Source organism: Haliaeetus albicilla, chromosome 28 (genome assembly GCF_947461875.1).
Source record: "Haliaeetus albicilla chromosome 28, bHalAlb1.1, whole genome shotgun sequence".
Taxonomy (NCBI): domain Eukaryota; kingdom Metazoa; phylum Chordata; class Aves; order Accipitriformes; family Accipitridae; genus Haliaeetus; species Haliaeetus albicilla.
The window spans coordinates 5709792-5729061 of record NC_091510.1 but is presented as its reverse complement, the minus strand read 5'-3'; the positions used below and the strand labels follow the sequence as shown (position 1 = coordinate 5729061).

Sequence of the window (19270 nt, the reverse complement as noted above, 5' to 3'; positions counted from 1 at the left end):
GAAGTGGAAGCTTGCTGCTTCTGTCTAGGGGGCTTAGCAGTAAGGTGTGTGAGGGAAAGCACTAAAAACAGTTTGCTGTCATTGCAGAGAGAAAGGAGCTATCCTAGCTTGCAAAACACTTATTTCCAAATTTCTAAAGGCAACTTATTAGCTTGTATGTTCTTTCTGTTCCAGTCAGTACTTTTAACTGATACTTCCATTTCTGCAATACTCAGTAGGATATCAAATCCATTTTTCTTCTCACGTTGTCCAAAAAAGGGGATTTGCCCTAACTCATAAGACTGATCTCTCAGGATTATTTATTGAATGAGAGTTGGATCAGAACTGATTTGATTTTTATAGTGAACGTGAACCCTGAGAACACACTCACTGAATTATATTTTGATAGTGCTGGTGAAGTCTTTGTTCCATTTCTGAACCACTGGGATGGAATATCCCTGTTAATACTAGTCAGATGTTTCATGAACTCTTCACACCTGATACACCCATGAAGGATGAAGTTAGTATCTTCATTTCTCAGTTCTTTTGGCTCGTGGGGTTGATGCTGCTGATACTTTTGTCATTACTGTTGTTATTATTAAAGCAAGCTTCTGCTGCAGGAATGAAATTCTGTGATCAAAAAGTCTCTAAAAGAATATCTAATGAATTCAGCTGATGACTGAGAGTATATGAGCTATAGATGTGTGAAAGGATTAAGAGGAAGGCAACGGTGCTTGACTTCCCTGATTCATTCAGTGACAGATGTTAGATTCAAGGAGGAGTGGGATGTTAGAAATAAGCATTTATTTATTCATTCCACAGTCCCCTGCAGCAAAAAACTACAGTAGTGACAGTGTTCACCCACACTGAACAGCTTAGAACTGCCAATTTATGATTAAAAAAAAAGTTGATTGTTCTGTTAACATGGAAACCTTTCATAGCACAAGAAAGGAAAAAATCTTCTACCTCCAGGGTCTTACCAGCTACACAGTATGACACATATGATAGCACATTACTGCAAGTTTTATTTATTCCAACTTGAAAGTTGGGATGGCAGATATTTTTGCAGAACTGTAAGCCTGGAACTCATGCTGACCCTTTTCAGAGAGCTGATTGTGGCCCAGTATATTAGAATTCTCTATAAATAAAACCAGAGTTTCTGGGCAAAGGGGTGCATTTTATCCTGAATGTAGATGTTAAATCTAGATGAATGACCCTCCCACCTCTTCAATCTCTTCCTGGAATTAAAGCTGCCACAGGAGGTGTCCCTAATAAAATTACATTAGTGCAAGGTCAATTATAATTCCCTCTCTCCTCAGTCTCTGCAGAGCCAGGGAAGGATGGTCACATGGCTTTAGCATTCAGTAGCTCCTTCCCTTCAAATATTTTGGAATATCAAAGTTCCACTTCTACTCTGCCACTGTAAACTTTTATGATCTTGGCAGGGGGCGGGGGGAGGTGGGGAGAAGGGTGCATTTGAAAGAAAACCTCTCCACTATAATAATTCCTTTTTAATTTTCCTAACTTTTTTTTAAGAGATGAACAAATGTTTGGCAGAGAGAAGGTCTTCAAATCTTAAATCTCAGCACTTGCAGGAACTTTTCTTTTGCTGGCCAGCCTTGCCTTCTTCACCAGTGCTGGTGGTGGCATGGCACATGAGCTGTGAGTGCCCACATGGCCTCGGTTATAGCTCTGAGCCATGAACAGACAGCGATATCCAATCTCCTCCTTCTAACAGTCAGGGGAAATCTGTAATTATTGATCTGCTTAGGCCATTACACTACCTATAAGCTATGATACAGGTGATAACAACAACTAACTGTAATCTTCTCCTTTGCTCTTCCTTCCCATCTCTTCTCCATCTTCCTTCACCAGCCATGAATGTGTAGTGGTGCTCCAGTGGGCATCTGCCTAATCGGGCAGGATTGTCCCAAAAGGATAATCTGCTGGGTCAGTGTGAATGTGTTCCCAAAGCGACAGCTTCTGTTTGTATTTAAAAATTGTAAATCCTTTTTTTCCTGGGATCATCAAAATCAGGCACTTGATGCTTCTCCATAGGAAAGTGCCTATCTTTAAATACATCTTTATGGGTATGAATTCTTCCATAAAATCGCTATTTTTAAATCCAGGCAACATCTCTTTGTATACCTGATTATTTCTTTCCATTAGGCTTGGAGGGCACATACAATGGCTGTCTCTTGTTAGCTATATAGCTTTATTCTTCAACAAAATTCTATCATTTGCTCTGTAGTTTTATGTATTCATTATTCCACCATTTGCTCTGTAGCTTAATATATTCATTAAAGGTCTGTGAAGCACACTATCAAAATGTCAAGCACCTTGCAGCTCTGATTCATGTCTGCTCAGCATTCAGGAATTAGCTCTAGCAAACCTGTGAACTTTTAATTGCAGCTGGTACAAACTTTGTGCTCTCCCTGCCTGTCTACAAACATCTTTTGATACTGTTCTGTGATGCATTTGAAAGCTGAATCTTTTCTTTCTATAGCAAATCAACCCTGTTCTTTCCATTTCCCAGACTGGCTGAAAGTGCTGTCAGCGCCCTGGAGGATCAATTAGAAACTATTTATGTGACTAAAGAAAGATAATCTGAGCTCTTTCTCCAATGGAAAAAAAAAAAAATGAAAAAACCCCATGGTAACTTATCTCAGTCTTCCTTTCTGCGTTAACCAGAGCTATGAACTAGGAGAGTTTTATTTTCAATTTCATCTCTCAGTAAGCCCATGTGCAGTCAGTGTGGTGTGACAGCATGGCCATGAATGGTCCACCCCTTAGAACACAGTCTAAACAATGCCCCAGAGTTGGTTTGCAATAGGCCTAGCCCTGGACCATGTCTGACCTCAATATAAAAGCAACAGAGCATCACTGAACATTACATAACTACATGACATACCAACATTGGTGTACGTGTGCAAAATCCCATGTGTCTCATCCCTTATCATGGCTTTTTCTTTTCAACCTCAGTGTATTCCATCAGCTACATCCATCTTTTGTAAGGAAGAAATATCTGATTTGGACTTGGTTGGCATGTTCTTTGCTGTCCAGCTCTGGCCCATCCAGATCTCCTTGCTACAGCACCACCACATAGCAGAAACTCAAAATGTGTGTTTGTCTCAGGTAGGTAGCGATCTCTGTGTACCCTCAAACTCCATCTTTAACATTCTGTTTTTCTCAGATCTCTTATATACAAAGTATTCATGTTAGTGATGGGCTTCATATATCCCCAAGCACTTAACTCACTCTGGCCATGACTGCAGGAGCCCTATGTCTGCAATACACTTGCAGACATGGCTCCTCAGAGCTTTGACTCACAATCTCTAATGTTTAATCTGTGGAAACTTAATAGGTTACTGGATCCAGATGTCTTTCCATCCTTCTGCTACTGCTTAGCCACTGCATATCACAGTCCGACATGTTATCTTAAATCACCTACAAGTTTATTTCATGTTGATACACCAGTCTGTGAAGTATGGCAGCTAAGAGAGAACTTTCTTCCCTTTTGCTTCCAGGAGGAACAGAGAAGAAAGCTAAGGGGACAGGGAAGGGTGACTTTAAACTGACATAGCATTAATCTACGAAGGTGGTGACTCAGTCTTCAAACTTTATCTAGTGGGCTTGTTAGTAGGGTTACATCCTGTCAACTTATACTGCCTCAAATCCTGCTTCTTCCTTCACATTTCTCTGTTTTACAATATATATTTCTGTTCTTTACTTTCATCATTAAAAAAATGTTCTGCAATGTGTCTAAAATCCTCCTTAGCATTTTTTCATTTGAGTTTCAATTCTGCCTGTGACCTGAGAGGTCTTCTGAGCACATGCTCAGACATGTCTATGATTTGACAATGAAAGCTAACCTTTGGTGGTTCAGCATTTGCAAACGTGTGCATGCCTATTTCAGACTGAATTTACTGCAGGGATAACATGTAAAATTTGTCCTCAGTAAAATTAACTGGAGGCTTGGCCACTGATTTCAGTGAACCAGAGTTTCACCCTTAACTTCTACATATACTTTCACTCAGAAATAAAAAGAGAACACTTATTAATGTGGTCTTTATAGCCCCTTATCTATGGCCACTAAGTCTCTTTCCTAAATCAGTTTCCTCCAGCTACCTAACATGTAGATACTTTCTCTAAGGGTTGAATGACTGATCCTTTTATTGATGATCAAAGTCTTAACTCAGCTCTGATGCTGCTTTCTGACCAGTACTAGGTGTACTACTGCCCTTGAAAGAACTGGCTAAAGAAAGTAAGGTCTTGTACATCAAATGTTAATTTTTCTGGCTGTAGCATAGTGATTTTTGAACAACACAACTGATCAACAATGTCTTAAGGAATGAAAAGACATCTTTGGGCATGTCTGTTTACTGGAAAATGAGGAAACCACAGAGACTCATGAGACACACTTGGAACTTGTGATAGAGCATAAACATCCCTGAGTTAAGCAGCCACCCAGAAAGTATAAATGAAGGGTTTAATCCTCTGCTGTGAGCAAGTACTGTTCAAGTACTCTATCCTAGGCAAAAAGGGAGTAGCTGGTTCCCCAGAAGACACTTCTGTGGTACACATTGAGGAAAGCTTTGGAAACAGAGACCGTCAGGAGGAGAGGAGAAGAGAAAACAGCCCAAAACTTGTGTTTGTGAAGCTAATATCCAGCTCTACTTTGAGAAGCTATGAAGAGTGACCTCTAATAAATAATTTACTGGAAAATAACACATAAAACTGCTCCTGTACTGGAAAATATTCTTCAAAAAGGTATCATTTTCCACTTCACAACAGTACTGAGTCAGCCTTATGTTGTTTCTCAAGTGCAGTGAAATATAGTGACTAAAGGTCTAATTGCAGTTTCTCTTCCTATGAATCTACCTTTCTTTTCGTTAGCATGCAAGCAGAAATTTAAATGTAAGTTTAAGGATCATCAGACCTAGTTAAAATAAAAATCTCTCTGCAGTCAAGACTGCTATTTTGAAAAGGTCTTCTCGTATGTAAAGCATTTGGTGTGAAATCCAAGCCTTGGCAAGTCTCTTATTGGTTTCATTTCAGACACATATACTAAGCAGAAAAACAATTTTCAGTGAGGAAGGAAGTGAACTGGAAACATAACTTTATCAATAAAAGCCTTAAATATTCTTCGTACAAGATATTTGGGGTTGTGCTGGTTTTGGCTGGGGTAGAGTTAATTTTCTTCATAGTAGCTAGTATGGGGCTATGTTTTGGATTTGTGCTGGGAACAGTGTTGATAACACAGGGATGTTTTTGTTATTGCTGAGCAGTGCTCACACAGAGTCAAGGCCTTTTCTGCTTCTCACCCCAGCCCACGAGCAAGCAGGCTGGGGGGGGGGACAGGGACAAGAAGTTGGGAGGGGACATTGCTGGGACAGCTGACCCCAAGCTGACCAAAGGCATATTCCAGACCATAGGACGTCATGCTCAGTATATAAAGCTAGGGGAAGAAGAAGGAAGGGGGGGACATTCAGAGTAATGGCGTTTGTCGTCCCAAGTGACCATTTTGTGTGATGGAGCCCTGCTTGCCTGGAGATGGCTGAATACCTGCCTGATGATGGGAAGTGGTGAATGAGTTCCTTGTTTTGCTTTGCTTGCGTGCACGTTTTTGCTTTCCCTATTAAACTGTCTTTATCTCAGCCCATCAGTTTTCTCCCTTTTATCCTTCCGATTCTCTCCCCCATGCCACCAGGGGGGAGTGAGCGAGTGGCTGTGTGGGGCTGAGTTGCCGGCTGGGGTTAAACCATGACACTTTTGTATTTCAGGTTTTAGACCAAAAACTATTTTTTTCCTTCTCCAAAGAGCTGTATTTATTTCATTTGGCACTTTCTTCAAAGCTGGCTTCTGATATTGGAAAGAATCTTCCTGCAGACATTTTAAAGTCTAACCTGATTAACTCGGTCCTTTTGATTTCTTTTTTGATTGCCTACAGGTACATGACCCATTCCAATTAACTACTGCAGATGATAAAAATAATCATCTTATTAGCTAACAGCCACAGCTACCATGGTACCCTCATTTAGTACACTACAAGAAAGTCATGCAGAAATCAGAAACTTTAGAGAAGTTTTAAACATACACAAATTGTTGGAAATATGATATTAACTCCCAGCTCTACAAAATATCTTTTATAGCTAAATTTTATAATGCCTGAGCACCATGATCTCCTGGAGAGGAGACCAGAATATGGAAAGGAGATGTGCTACTGGATTTCATAGTTATCAGCAAAAAAGCCTAGAACAGAAAACCCTACAGCTAAAAGTAAAGTTAGCCAAGTGAGATTTCTTTTGAACAACCATGTGCCATCTAAGTGTACTGAAAGGTCCCTGTGTTATTTCTGCTATTATTAGAAAAAATTGAAAGGCCAAGCACTCATTTGCATGTGATAAATTTCTACAAACCACATTTTTTAATTAAAAAGTAAATTTGTCAGACATTAAAGTACAGTTCTTTACATATTTCTATTTAATTTTGGAATAGTTTGGAAAAGGAGGTAGGTATATCCTTTCCTTCAGACAGGGGGAAAACTACAAAGTCTATGTGAGGCAGTACGTTGCCCTCTCAGACAGTGAAGATTACCCTATTTCAGGATCAGCTAAAAAAAGAATTGGACTATGGAGAATTTTGGAAACATCATAGCTTTTTGTTGTTGTTTTTATCTTTAGGAAGAATCAGTTCTGAAGGTTTTTCATTTACAAATTGAAAATGTGGGAGAAAAGGTGAAAAAAGTTTTAAAAGGTGTCAAGCACTTTGGAAACTAAGAGAAATCATTTTAGTTTGACTGCACGTTTAAAAAAACCATTGCCACCAACTAGAAATATCAACTATTCTCAAAGCCTTTTGTGCAGCAGAAAAAAAGGATGGGTTAAAAGCCAGGGTGACACCCCTGAACTGGGAGATACTCTGAAAGAGCGCTCTCAGTGCTGCTGGAGAATTGCTGCCTGTTCATGGGAAGTAGATGCCTGTGTAAAAATACAGGGGTTGTAAAGGAGATGGTTTTCAAAGTTCTTAAGCTATTCACTTTTTTCCCCTCTATAGCTAAATTGAAAATGCCTCCTCTTGTTTGGCTTATGAGAAATAAAAGTCTATAGACTTGTATTTGCATTAAGCAAACTATCAGTTTTGCTTTAATTTAATTTCCTTTTTCTAATTATGATACATATCAAGATGACAACAAGCATTCCCCAAAAGAGCAGGGACCAAATCCATTATCCTCTGAGGAAAACTGCTTGACATTTGTGGCATTTAAACGCCATTCTTAATTGTAGTCAAGGGATGTGGTGAGCAGTGATGTCTCTCTGTCAAGGAAAGTAATCTGTCACAGAAACATTGGTTGTAAAGGACCGTGCAGGGATGCTCAGTATCTCACACAATGTGTCTTAAATTCCTGACCACCACATTTTGCACCGGTGAAAAATGATGAATTATTTTCCTTTTTTCTTTCCCCTTAATCATTAATAGCACAGAACATGGTCACCTAAGGCTATTCCTCTTTTGCATAGGCTAAGGTCAGTGCTGTTTTTCACTTTTCACAGATCTTCTGGAGGAACCTGTAATGAAATAAGTCAGAATTTAGATGTATATCTGTAGGTTTGGGTGGGACTGCAGTTGCTACAGCCTTACCTCACAACAACAGTGCAATATTTAAAATTATTTCATTTTTTAACAGTTTTCTGAGAAGTCTAATCTTAAGCCATATGAATACAACAGGAGTTTTGTGACTAAGTAGAGGTTTAGAGCAGGGAATTCTGACTTGTGTGCAAAGAGACAGTGAAGGAGGCAGTTCTGTGACTGAGGGCTGAAAGCAATTACACTGGTGGTGTAATTTTGAATATGGTACATGGAAACTTTCAGATCTCTTGGCCAGGAATATGTGGTATGACTGCTGGACCACCTTAGATAAATACCTCTCTTGCTTGACAGACTTAAAAGCTTAATTGATTGCTGTGAACTCTTAAGAAGAAGTAACAGAGATTCATGTAGATGCTTTACCTATTTAATTACATTGAAGTACTGCTGATGCTTGTCTGCTCTTCAGCTCTCTCCTGTTGATGACTGCCTTAAATGCCTTTCCTTGGCATTCCTGAAAAATACACTTGTATTTAGCAACCTCTTCATATCAAAGCTGAATGCATTTGATTCTAAGACAAAAGAATGGCATTAAAATAGTCCATTATTCTGACTAGGTTTTATAACATAAATAATATTTATCACATTAAGCATTGTCAATAGTAATTATTTTGTTTTGGTAATAAAAGCAGTTTCCTGCCTTTTTCTGTGTTAACATTCATTCTTCAGTCTCAGCACTATCAAACCATCAAGTGTATGTGGGATATATCTCTTCTATAACATTTATTTATTTAAGGCAGCATCATAGAATTTCTCTCTCTAATAAACCCGTATGAACCTTATTGCAGAAAAAGAGCTATTTAGATGGATGCTTTTACAGCCATTTCATTGTTCTTTGTGTCTTCTTAGCAGACACATGCTTTTTTTGGTGTTTTGCCAGAATTTAAAAACATCTTGCCAAAGAAAAATGGGTATTTTTCTGTTGTTATATATGTACAGTCTAAGTCGCAGTCTTTGCTGTTGTTTTGGTTGATGTTTCAAGCTGCACTGGGTCAAATCATGATTGTGGTAGTTCTGGTCAGTGCTGGGTTTTTTTCAGTGAGCTTGGTTTGGTAGTTAGAGAAATAGCATTCTTTGTTAAAATTCTAATAAATAATCAGTGTATTCGGTGTCACATCGAGTAATAAAAACTTGAAAGCAGAAACCTCTGTTGAATCCAGGTCCTTAAGTGGAATAAATAGTTCTGGTGACACTGACTTGATTGGATATGACAGTTTGTATTATCAAAGAATATCCCTAATACACACGTTGGTAATGTATATGGCACCACTTGCAAAAATCATTTGCTAGAGCAAGGTGTTATTTTTCACATAATGTGTAACACAGTTTTCTTTTTAAAGTAATGAAAAAGTAAATTAAACTCCATGGAGTGGAATGGAATACAGGCTATAAATTAGCAGGAAAATAATTCTTAATAGCTTTGTCAACTAAAACAGTAGTTCTAGTTCACAAAATCTCTATCGTTCTAATGCTACCCATTAATTTGGCTAACGCTGAAAAGACAAAAAAAGTCGGCATATATCCTCACTAGTTCTTTATTTTTGTCTTTATATTAAAAAAAATAAATCTAAGCATATGTCCCAACTGTTACAAGTAATGGTATTTATGAGGTGAAGACTGCTTGATTCATTTTTAAGCCCCTGAGTATCATTAAGATAGGGATGATGCAGACACTTTCAGTGACCATTACTTGTATTTCTTTTTAAATGTTATTTATTTAATGATGTGATCTTAAAATTTATAGTCAGATAGTTTTAATTTTCTGATGCTTTTTGTTGAAGAGCAAGTTACATGTAAAAATGAATGTCAGATTGTTCCCTTATAAATGTTTGGGGTTTTTTTGTTTGTTTGTTTGTTCTGTTGTTTGGTTTGTTGGGGGTTTTTTTGCCAAAAAACACTTCCCAAAGAAAGCAGAAAAAGTGGTCAGGGATTTTCTTTAGTGGTTTTCATTGGGTCTCGCCACTTGGCTCCAGAGTTTGATTTCAGAAAAAAAATACTACCTGGTTTAGCTACCATGTCTAGAAAAAACTATTGATTTTCCATGAAATTGTAAGGTTTTAGTGCTGGAACTTGACAAAAATAAGGTTTATCTTGGTTTTAGGAGTATTGTGTACTGAGACATTCATTAGAGAGTGAGGATGTGCTTCTGGAGTATTGTATCAAGAAATGATTTAATGTTCTACTTCCAAGTCCTCCTGTTCATAGTTCCTTAAAATTGTAGAATTTATATCCTGTTCTCCTTGTAAAGCAGTAGTGAAAAAATATTGTAAAAAAGAGTTGGAGGAATTACAAAAACCTGTTAAATTATGGGTCTCTTAAGACTGAACTTCAAGTTAATTCTAATTATGAGTCTAAAGACTTTTATGAACTGATTTTAAAAAGTCAAGTTATTAGTATCAAAATTAACTATTGAATTGCAGGTCATGCTAACTGAATTATCTGAGAAGTGTGAAATTTCTTTTCCTTGAAAGAAAAATATATGATGTAGCAACAAAAATGCCTAAAAATTACCATTGTCCCTAAATTATGCATAGTTTCTCTTTATTTCCATGATGCAGTCCTCAGTCTTTTTGCCATAACACCCCAAAATTTACATTCCACAATCATATCCTGCTCTGATGCAATGTTGTCACAGTGGAAAAAGGATGAATAAAACTGATTTTGGAAAAAAGTACCTTGTAACACAAGCAGATAGAAATCCCTACTAAGATGAGGTTTGACCATTTAACTCTGAAATTTGACTGCACAAGAAGTCTTGAAACAAAATGGGCTTTATTTCTATATTTATTTATTTTTTTTAGAAATAGTAATTGTTTAAATGTTACACACAAGGTTAAGATTTCATTTAGGTTTCAAAAAAATAAAGCCAAGTTTGGCCATTAAGACCTCAGCATTTTCTGAAATCTCTGGGGTAATACCTTAGAATTCTTTCCAGAAAATCCTTATTTTCCATGTTAATTGTATCTTAGCCAGTTTCATGAACAAAGGACGAGTTGCATGCTAAGTTTTATCCACTGTTGCAGAGAAACGTACACAACATGGAAACTTTTCTAGTTGTTTAGTTTTTTTGTTTTTTGTTTTTTTTAAACAAAAAAGCAAGCATTCCTGTTAAGACTAAAAGCACATTTTGGGAATACCTGATATTTTGGAACAGTTTCAACACTTGCCTCTACTGCAGAACAGTTTGTGAGGCATACTCTCAGAAGTACAGAGAGATGTGGGTATGGAGAATACCTGACACATCTACACAGGAGTCTCAGCTTTATTGTACGTATGCCAGCTTGTTCACAAGTGCAGTACAGATGGACCCCAGTGTACACTGGCCAGACCTCTAACCATCTGCCCTCAAAGTGATATCCCCAGAGCTGTGTCCAACAGGAAATTTGCAGGAGTAAAAGTGGGTAATGTACTTCTTAGGCTCTTTTCAAAAGCAGTTAGGATTTTGGAACAGCCTAACTTCAACAGCAAAGAACAATGAGGTCAATATGGAGGTGTGGAGCTGTGTTTGAGAGTGTACCAGGTTTTGGTCTGCATCTAGCTAGCTCAAGGACATTATAGATATTGCCTTAATTTCTGGTAGTTCAGCACATCTTTCAGTTTTAGCTTGAAGGCAAATGCTGTTTTCAGAACTTTTTTAGAGGTAGGAATACAGACAAACTTGCTGTATATAGATTTGTGTTTACTTCACAAAAAAATCTCAGTCTGCAGAAAATGCTATACATCTACATAGTAAATACTCTTAACTTGAGACAAATATTTTGATTTTTATTTTAAATGCACATTTGAATCACGGCCTGCTGCCTTAACATATTAAGAACAAAATTTTTGTGGCATAGCACTCCACTAACCTTTCTCTGAAAAATAATGTGCTCATTTTCACATTCTCCACAAAAATCTGTCAAAATAGAAATTTCAGCAGTGTTCCAGAAAGCCATCTTTCATCCTAGAACAAGCACATACGAACACCTGCTATTCCATGTTGGAAAAGTCTCAGAGGCAAGAAAAGAGGCTCTCATGTGAATCCAAGGATTACTCAGCAATGCCTGCTGCTGTCTTGAGCAAACACATTAGTCTGTTGCTTAAAACAGATGCAGGTCACGTTCTCTGGGCCAACAAGCGCAGACAAGACTGTTGAATTACCATCTGTGCTTAATCTGTCACTAAAGAGCAAACAAGGGTGTTCCAGCCTTTCAAAGGAAATGCTGACTGGTAGGAACATGTGCTGCATTAGAAGGCCCTCCAGTCACAGGGCTTTCTTCAGTTGTGCCTTCTGTTTGATTGCTTTCTTAATTCCTTCTCCAAGGCATTTAACTTTATTCTGACATGTTACAAGGCTGCTCAGCTTATTTGGTATCTTCCTTTCTCTTTTTATTATTGTTTTTTAAAGACTTTTAATATTATTATTATTGTTACTCTTGAGGTAAGACGGGATCCATCATGTAATCCTAATTTTAAAAAGAACTTCTCGGTCAAATGATAATCCAAACAGGAATCTGCCCCAGTAAACCCTCATTCTGAGCACTGAATGAATGAATTTTAACTGTGAAATATTTTCAAGTAATGAAGAGATTTATAGTCAATTAATATAAAAATTGGATGCTTATTTGGCCAAGATAGCTATCTTAATCAGTATAGGCATTTATTTAAAAGATTAAATGCTAAATAAGAAAAAAACATATTCCCCTTGAAGATTTTTTTCAGTATATTACAGCAGTTATGTAATTTCTGGACATGTCTGTTCTAATTAACCATCTTCTCGTTAAAGAAATCCTTTTTTTTAAAACATGATCTAACAAAGTATGTGCTTAGGGATGTAAAAATGCACAAGTACTTCCAAGCTACTTTATTTTAGTATATTATCTGAGGGTTTTTTTAGAGACAATTCACACCGGAGCATGGTTTCAGGAGAAATGTTCTGCCAAAACCATTAGTTTGCCCGTGGGTTTTTTAGTCCTCTTTTCTACACTAGAGATACTGTGGATTAAAAGTAGACTTTACCCTGCCAAAATCCATCTCTTCTCTGAATCTCTCCTACGTATATACTAATTCATGCAGCTCCCTCTATCTTATTGCCCATCACCAAAGAAAGGATGTAATTTCACAAACCATGTATTATGACTCAGCTACTGTAGCAACTAGAAAAACATATTAAATTACTTTCTCTCTAGAGGCAAGACATCTCTGATAATTAGGCAAGGCGGCAGAGAAAGTTGGTGAAAACAAGTTTGAGATAAATCTCCCTGGATTTTAAATAACATGGGTGAGATGTGTATCTTTTATGAAGTGATAGAGTTCCACTGATTTAAATGACATCCTTATTAATACAGCCTGAGAATTAAGCTTGATGTGTTTTCGGTTATTGTAATTTATCTAACAAAATACTAAGCTACCTGCTATCATGGGCTGGGCGGTGGGGGCAGGGAGAGAGAATAAAATTATATAAATAGTCAGGGAGTTCAGTTCTCCAGGCAGTTAGAGGGCCTCCCAGTGGAGTCACTGAAATAGGAGGAGAATAATTTTGTTGCACCTTCCATTCAGCTGAAAATCTACAGCAAACTGGACAATTTGCTAGCCTTTAAAAAGTCTGCATGAGCTTGATTACCTACAAAAGAAGCAAAATTATGATGAGAAAGACTTCTAAGGCGAACAGATAGGGTTTTTTTTTACTCTGCCAGTGCATGAATAACCTTGCAAGTTTTCTGGCCAGGCACCCCATTTTTCTGAAACTTAGTTATATTTCAATATGCCTCTGTCTCCTCAGAGAATTGATTATAAGTAGGTTTTCTTCTACATTTTCGAGCAGAGACATCCCTAGTCTGTATTTTGCTGAGCCTAAAAGGGAGAAGATTCAGCCCTAGAATGGTAACATTTTTTTTTTTGTGGGTGCAGGTTTGCCAAATTCAGTGGCATATTGTATCAACTATAGGTGCCTCTATAAACAAATCTCTATGGTTTTTTTCAGCCTATGGACATCAAATCATCACTGTACTTCATATATAGGATGGGTTTTAGCTCTCAAGCTCTATTCTATAGAGGCAATGACATTAAAAAAATCAGTGTGTGGATTTTTTTTTTCAAGTTTCTAAAACATTTCTAAAGTAGTTTTTGTGCACTTTTTATGGCATATCCAGAAAACATGACAGTGGAATATAATGGTCATTTTGAGCAGTCTTTTGGGGTGTATGATCCAGGTCTTATCACATATAGATAATTCAGTTTCCCCAAACTCATGCTAACAGAAATGAAAAATTATTTGGAAACAAAACCAAAATCTGTTCCATTTTGCTTTTAGCAGAATGTTCCCTCTGTCACCATTGCTATTTTTTAAACAATGACAATTTGTCAGTGTGACCCTGAACTGTGTTTCATTTTTGACAAACTTGTGTTTTCAAGTAGGAAAATGCTCTGTTGGACCCTCTGACCCTCTAGTAGCTCTGCATACTAGAGCTGAGCAGATGGAAAGCTACTTCTACTACTCCCACCAGCAGCGAGATTCAGGGGGTTGATGCTTTTCACTTCCCAGGAATTTTTACTGGCTTAAAATTTTTCTCCTCCCACTCCCAACCCTCAATCCTCTTTGGGGCTGAAACCAGCTTTTTCTCCTGTTTTTCAGTTCTTGCTTCTTAGTAACAGTTAAAAATACTCCCCACCCCAAATAAGAGCTGCGATGACCCCAGGGTACATAGACACTTGTATTTCTTTTGCAGTGTGTATCCAGAGCTTTCTAAACATTTTATGAATGGATTAAAAATGGATATCTAGTAATATCAAGTAAAAGATCACTATTTTACCTGTAGAAGAATCAAGAGTTCAAAGTAGTTTGGCAACTCACTTGCCATCGTTCAGCATGCCAGGACTGGAGTAGAGATGAAAACTCAGGTTTTGTATGGCTGTGGGCACATTATTCATGCTTACCTGAACTATTTTGTCTCTTAAGTATCAAACTATTAAGGCTATTAAACCATTTAGGACTTGTCTCAAGAGGACTGTCCCTTTGATGCCCAAATACTGTAGTGCCTCAGTGCTTAGGTGTTATTTGTTAGGAAAACTGAAACGCTATCTTGAAGTTCTAATCCGCCAATTGGTGCAAAAAGCTTTGCTGAACAGAGAAAGGATTCAGTGCAAGGAATGAAAGCATGGATCTGACAAAAAGCTACGATCACAACTAAAACCTTTTTCTGCAGAAGGCCTGCCACTTTCCTTCTGAAAAATACCTGTTAAACTAATAACGCTGAAATGCCTCCACTCACCTATTTTGCAGCTGAATGCACTGGAATTATGTCGCTGCTGGAAAAGACCCGCAGCTGAGCTGTAAGGATGCGGCAAGGAGAGGCAGCGTTGCCGGAGCTGGGAGAAGGAGCAGGGACAAGGAGCAGGCACAATCTTCCTCCCAGCGCCGCCTCTGCCTCCCTCCAGCTGCCTTCCCGAAGTAGATAATTTAAGCCACAGTTATGAAGGAACGGTACAGTACTGGGATCTCAAACTTGTCATAGCTAAGTATCACAACCTGGCCAGTCCTCTGACTGAAAACATCGTAACTCATGGGTCTGTATGGCTTGTTCTTAGCCTGATGACCCAAATTTTCCATGGGCATCTTAAGTAGTGGATACATAAATACTGCATGCTGCTACTATCTCTGTAATACATGCATTAGTCTGCCAAACTGTTGCACCAATTTGAACTCCATAATGTCTCAGAAATCACCTGTTGCTCTCAGGGCTAAAACTAGCCATGCTGTGGAGGAGGCATGGAGCTGAGCTCAGTGTGACCTAGAGAATGTATCTTGGACTTGCAGGGCTGAGGCTCATTTTTCTTTTCTTTTGTGCCTGGATCATGTTCTTAAAGCCCTGTAGCAGACAACTGACATTGTAGATGTCTAAAGTTAGGTGGGATGATTTCCATCTCAGGTTTAGGTATGAAAACTTTGGCACAGACCGAAGTTGTTTATTCCATCTGGTATACTGTTGTGTTCTTCAGAATATGTTTTTATTCAGGTGTAATTTTAGGGGGGGGCAATAACTTCACGTGCAGTTTTTGCTGGTAGCTTACTAGTTTGTAATTTTAAGCACTGCATATTATCAATGGTGACTCTCACTATAATACCCCATCTTCAGGTGTTTGTAACTGATTGAGCACGGGACTGAAATTTTCCACGTTGGATATCTTCTTCAGGTTTAACTTTTGGGAAACTTTTAGTCAAATTTGTTTTAGCTGTTTCTGAGAGCAAGACTGTGAAAAAGGGTCATGTCCCTGTTAAAAATCCTTATGGTCCTTCTTTTTCAACCTCCTGTACTTGAGAGCAGGAACTCAATGTTGAACTGAAAAATGGCTTTTGGTTTAGGGCATACCTCTTCTGTTGTGAATGAAAAAAATCACTCATTTTTCTTCCATTTATGAGTCTTTAAAGAAAGTGCACTTTTGCTATGACTATAGGAGACTTGTCAAGGTTTTGCAGTTTGTCTGAGGATTCCACCTGCTCTGAGCACACATGTGCTATCCACATGGGCACACATACCAGCCCGTATTCCAGCGCGGGGTTGGAATGGGTTCAAAAGGATTTGGGCAGCTCTGATTTACTGCAGGCTGAGTTGTGGCTGGGTTCTAAACTCAGAGTAGAAAGCTTGTTACTGTTCTATGTGACCTCATGCTTCTACCAAGGAGAAAATATTTAATTTAAAATATTTAATTTCATTTAATTTAATTAATTTCTCTTTAAAAAGGAGAGAAAAGATGGATCAAACAAGGAAAGGAAGAATATACAGATTGGAAAAAAGACTCTGAAGTTGCATTTATATTAATAGATATAGTGGGCCCCTCTGGCCTTGAGGCCAACTGACACAGAACAGCTTATTTCTAAATAGCTCAGATCCCTTCCCACCCAAAATAGGATGGCCACATCCAGACTGCTGGCTTTGAGTGGTCTCCAGCCCATGCTAACTCCAGGTATTGCCTGGAAGGTCTGACCAAAATGGTGTCAGGCTTCATGTTAATGGTATGGAGAGCTGCACAACAGTACCTTGAGCATTTTAGTTTTCTAGTGTGGATGAAGGCTTATGGTGGGAGTGAGGTGGAAACAGGGAAAATGTTCAGCTGTTCAATCCGGGAATATTAGAAGAGAAGACTGAGGAAGGTGCCTAAATAGGAACTGGGAAACTGGGAGAGAGCTGGCTTTATATAAAGTGCTTACCATTGTTGAAGAGCTCCTGGGTGGGGAAAGTGGGGATCAGAAAGTAATTTAACTGCAGTCTTTGTAAACAACTATATCATTTTCAAATACTGTATACTTATGTCCTAAACATCTGTCAAAGCGAGGTGTGCAAATCTCTGTTCTGGTGTAGCAATAACAGCAGTCAGCACAAATGATAATCAGTCTAGTGCTTTGCAGTCCCAGATTAGATTTAATGGATTTTGAAGGATATTATATTTTTGTATTTTTGTAATGATATCAATACATAATAGTACATAAATCATGTGGATGTCTCATTTGCAAAAAAAAATAATAAATTACATTGTTTGGATTTCTTTTAAGCATATCCTTAACCTTGCAATTTCTTAAATTTATGTGGGTTAATTTGGAGACAATTACAAGGACTGCTTAATGTTTACATTTTAGATGTATGTTCTAAGCCACACCTCCCATTTAATCTATAATTCCTGCAGGAATTTCTTTGCTTTTCAAAAGTTCATTCTTGATCACTAGGAAGGTAAATGCAAAGGAACATTATTATGCAATCATTAATTGTGTGGAGCTGTGTTTTCAGTAGAATTGCAGGTATATTAGAGTAGTGATTAACAACTACTTTATGTTGCTAAAGGAGAAAAATACAGCCAAGGTGAAGTAGTTACAGAATCACATAATGGCTGAGGTTGGGAGGTCCCTTTGGAGATTGCTGAGTCAAACCCGCCTGCTCAGAACAAGGTCTGCTAGAACAGGTTGCCCAGGACCGTGCCCAGTCAGGTATTGAAGATCCAGAGATGGAGACTCCACAGTTTAACTGTTTGCTAACAGTTAACTGTTTGCTAAACTGTGATCATTTAATACTCCTGGTCTGTGTAAGTAGAAAAACAATTTAAAAAACCCCAAACGTACAACCCCCCCCCCAGTATAAAACATGGAAGTCTGAACTTCCTGTTAATATTCAAAATGAAGTCAGTGAAGATATAATAAGTAATAAAATCAGCATTGTGCTACGTCACTACTCATTTTAGCAGAAACCTGTGGTTAATATGCTTACCCCAAGCTTCATATCAGCTATACCTTCTTACCAAAATCTATAGATTTCTGTTGTCAAAATGAACAGTTTTCTTCTGCCATTTTTTATAAACCAAATATTTTTCAGCACATTGGAACTGAAATTTGTATCAAAATAAATACCCCAATAATATATAGATTGGGTTAATAGAATACTCAGTTTGACCAAAATATCAATTTTTGAGTGATCGCTAATATCATGTCACTTGTAATTTTGCCACGGTATTTCTCCAGACAGATTCACTCTCAGATAAAACTGAAAGTTAATTAAGTGGGAGAAAGAAGAAGAAGATTTTCCTCTTATAATCTCAGGCAGTCTTAGAAATCATCTTGATAAGGAAAGTTACTTAAAAATAATCAGACAAATCTCTCCTTATCCATAAAGGAAAAGAAAGATTTTTATCTTAATCTTGCAATTTAAAAACAAATAAGATTTGAATAGAAACATTCTGAATAAAAATGTGAAATACTTGAGAACTACATTTGAAATGCTTTTGGGGAAGCTTTCTTTTCTGGTCTTGTGACACTGCAGTTCTTGTTAACCTTCCAACCAAACAGCATAGAATAATTTCAGTTGAAAGGGACCTACAACAATCACCTAGTCCAACTGTCTGACCAATTCAGGGCTGACCAAAAGTTAAAGCGTGTTCTTAAGGGCATTGTCCAAATGTCACTTAAACACTGACAAGCTTGGGGCATGGACCACCTCTCTAGGAAGCCTGTTCCAGTGTTTGACCACCCTCTCTGTAAATAAATGCTTCCTAATGTCTAGTCTACACCTCCCCTGGTGCAGGTTTGAACCATTCCCATGTGTCCCATCCCTGGACCCCAGAGAGAAGAGCTCAGCACCTCCCTCCCCACGTCCCCTCCTCGGGAAGCTGCAGAGAGCAATGAGGTCGCCCCTCAGCCTCCTTTTCTCCAAACTAGACAAACCCAAAGTCCTCAGCTGCTCCTCACAGGACGTGGCTTCCAGCCCTGCCACCAGCTTCATTGCCTTCCTCTGGACGCATTCAAGGACCTGAACATCCTTCTTAAATCATGGGACCCAGAACTGCACACAGTACTCAAGGTGAGACCGCACCAACGCTGAATACAGCGGGGTAATCACCTCTTTTGACCAGCTGGTCATGCTGTGTTTGATGCATGCCAGGATGGGTTTGACTACTGCTTTTCTCTTATGATAGCTAGTAGACATATATGGTTCTTTCACCTTGAGATAGAAATACTAGCATATGAGTGATAGTTCCCATGGCTATAGTTTCACTCACCTTAAAAAATGAAGCTAGGGCATATCACCAAGCCTCTTTCTCTTCTTGACTTTTGGTAAAAGGAAAATGATATGAGCATTCATGACAGGTCAAGGTGCATGGTCTGTGACTGGGCTGCTGTGCC

At 38.2% G+C, this 19270-nt stretch overlaps 1 long non-coding RNA gene across 1 annotated transcript; it reads right to left on the bottom strand.

The window, feature by feature from the left end:
- Positions 1-6445: 6445 nt before the first annotated feature.
- On the bottom strand, positions 6446-15013 carry LOC138682484 (uncharacterized). The gene is made up of 3 exons (XR_011322569.1): positions 14877-15013; positions 7990-8080; positions 6446-7547 (listed from the first exon to the last, which is right to left on the bottom strand). It is a non-coding gene; the product is annotated as an uncharacterized lncRNA (long non-coding RNA).
- Between the last annotated feature and the right edge of the window lie 4257 nt (positions 15014-19270).